Here is a 3,094-nt window from a genome sequence, read left to right as displayed (position 1 = left end):
GACAGTGGAAATAAACATGTTGAATATGGTTGGGGCAAGGACACACCCTTGCTTGACCCCCACATCCACACTGAACAATGGGGATTGTTGGCCGCCGTTGCTCACACAGGCCTGCATGCCATCATGTAGCTGTCGCAGTAGGTTGCAGAACTTTGCTGGTACACCTAGTTTTCCAAGTACTTCCCACAGCAAGTCCCGGTTTACTGTATCGAAGGCTTTGGACAGGTCAATGAATGCCATGTACAAGTCTTTGCGGTGTTCTCTGCATTTTTCCTGTACCTGTCTGGCCACAAAGATCATGTCTGCGGTGCTCCGATCACGTCTAAAGCCGCATTGAGATTCGGGCAGGATGTTTTCGGTTACATGAGTTGCTACTCGATGTAACATGATCCTTGCTAGCACCTTCCCGGCTGCGGATAGTAGGGAGATACCTCTGCTGTTGCCGCAGTCTGCTTTGTCGCCTTTGCGCTTATAGATCGTTATGATGTTAGCATCCTTCCAATCTTGTGGGATGACTTCAGACGACCAGATGGCAGTGATCAGCTGGTGCATTCTGCGGTGCAGGAGATATCCACCGTGCTTCAAGATTTCTCCCGGGATCTTGTCAAGGCCTGGGCTCTTGTTGTTTTTTAGACCTTTGATGGCCTTGAGTACCTCTGAGAAGCTTGGAGAGGAGTCCAGCGAGTCTACAGGGGGCAGGCATGGGAGGTCAGAGAGTATGTCTGTCTGTACAGGGTTTGTGGTGTTCAGCAGTACCCTGAAGTGCTCAGCCCATCTGTCCAGGATCTGTTGTTTGTCCTTATAGAGAGTGGTTCCGTCAGCTGATCTAACTGGGGTGATGTTCCTCCTCTGTGGGCCATAGATGGACTTGATGGAGTCGTAGAAGGCATGAGAGTTGTTGGTGTCTGCGTGATGTTGTATTTCGCGGGCCTTCTGTGTCCACCAGTCATTCTCCATGGCTCTGAGGGTGCGTTGGGTTTCACTTCTGAGGCGGATGAGCTGAGCCTTCAGGACGGTGGATTGAGGGTTTGATATGTGAGCTGCAAGGGCCTTGTGCTTTGCCTGAAGCAGGTCATAGATTCCTGGCGCACTATTGTCAAACCAGTCTTGATGTCGCCTTGTGGTGTACCCTATAGACTCCACGGCCGCCTGGTGGAGGGCAGCGCGTAGGGTGCTCCAGGTAGTTCCAGTGTCCAGCTCTGGTGGCACTTCAGGAATCTTGAACAGCTGATCTGCTACATTTTTCCTGAGCTGGTTGACGCAGTGCGTGGACTTCAGTGCATCGCAGTTGAGCCTCTTGGAAGGTGGTGTTTTTCTCTGTTGAGGACGTATTTCTAAGTCAATCTTTGTTCTGATCAGGCGGTGGTCAGTCCAACAGTCAGCTCCACGCATGGCCCTAGTGATGTGCACCTCTTTCCTGTCCGCGTGGCGGGTGATGATGTAATCTAGGAGATGCCAGTGTTTAGAGCGAGGGTGTTGCCAGGATGTTTTGTACTTGTTTTTCAGTTGGAACAAGGTGTTTGTGATGACCAGTTGATGCTCAGAACATAGAGTGAGAAGACGGAGACCATTGCTGTTGAGCTTGCCAACACCGTGCCGACCCATCACTTCCCTCCACAGTACACTGTCCGAGCCCACTCTTGCGTTAAAATCCCCCAGAAGGATGAGCTTGTCAGTGAGTGGTGTTTTGCTGATGACGGAGTGCAGGGAGGCATAGAACTCTTCCTTACATTGAGGGTCGGCAATCAGTGTTGGGGCATAGGCGCTGATGAGGGTGCAGTAACGGTTATTTGTGAGGGGAATCCTCCAGGTCATCAACCTTTCACTAATGCCAACTGGAGATTCGGGAAGCTTCTGAAGTAGGGAGGTCCGCACAGCGAAGCCTACACCATGGAGGCGACGGGAGCCTTCCGGAAGCCCTTTCCAGAAGAAAGTGTATCCTTCTCCCACCTCGGCTATGGAGTCCTCTCCATGGAAGCGGGTCTCGCTGAGGGCCGCAATGTCGATGTTATACCTCTTCAGTTCGTGCGCCACCAACGCTGTTCTTCTGCGGGCACGAGATGAATCATCACGCACATCCAAAAGCGTACGGACGTTCCAAGTCGCTAGTGTGAGTGTCAGTCGGGTTTTATTCTTGTGTTTTCGACCGCATGGGGGGATGACCCGGCAGCTGCGGTAGGCTGCCCGGGAGTGGAGGAACAGACCATTTTTAGGCCACATTTTCTAGGCCCTTCCCATCTCAGGGTGAGCAGGGTGGGGCTGCTCAGTCACGTGGGGAGCTGCCGAAGAGACACGCTGTTCCATCCCGTACCTCAGCGACCGTCTATCCCACACCGCCTGCGTGCAGAGTTGGGCTAGATACTCCCAGTCACATCCAGACCTGTATCTGCCACCCTTCTCCATCGCCGCAGGACTTGGAGGGGAGGGGATGGGGTGGGAAAGGGGGTGAGGGTGTTTGGAGCAGGCCTGCGCAAGGAGTAGATTAGAGTGAAGGAAGTGGTGCGCAGTCATTACCCTCACTACCTTGGCTCCCCCCTACGTCTTCCAGTGGCATGAAAAGCTCATGACGACCTTCTACAGGAAGGAGTTGCAGAAGACTGCCAGCACACCGGTCTGTTGATGGCTGCCTGATGCGGGTCTTCCCAACAGATTTGTCGTTAGGGGTTTACTCCCGTAGCCAAACACACACGGTGCACCCAGTAGGCAGTGAGGCACCCTTAACCTTCATCCGCCTTTACTGCCGGAGGCGACGCGTCATTACCCGCCAGTTCCGCCGTTGAGGTTTTTGGATCGCGCTTCGTCTGGAACCTCCCCCTTGACCTTACCGCCATAGTTGAACCTACCAGGAGCCGAGGCTCCCGACGGCATCCCTCTTAGGTTCATTGGAACACACAAGGCTCTCCACCACGACAAGGTGGCGACCCGTGGAGATTCTGCTTTAAATCTTTTCGAATCGTTACCCTAAAGAATCGGAATCAGATCGACTCGTGTGGTGCTGAAAGATACACCGCCCGAAAGGCAACAAGACATGAACAGTGCAGTTTTTAGTATTAGTTCACAATTAAATGTCACATCAAAACATTAGAAAATCGAC

Source organism: Nerophis ophidion, linkage group LG09 (genome assembly GCF_033978795.1).
Source record: "Nerophis ophidion isolate RoL-2023_Sa linkage group LG09, RoL_Noph_v1.0, whole genome shotgun sequence".
NCBI classification, from domain to species: Eukaryota; Metazoa; Chordata; class Actinopteri; order Syngnathiformes; family Syngnathidae; genus Nerophis; species Nerophis ophidion.
This window is presented reverse-complemented; position numbering follows the sequence as displayed.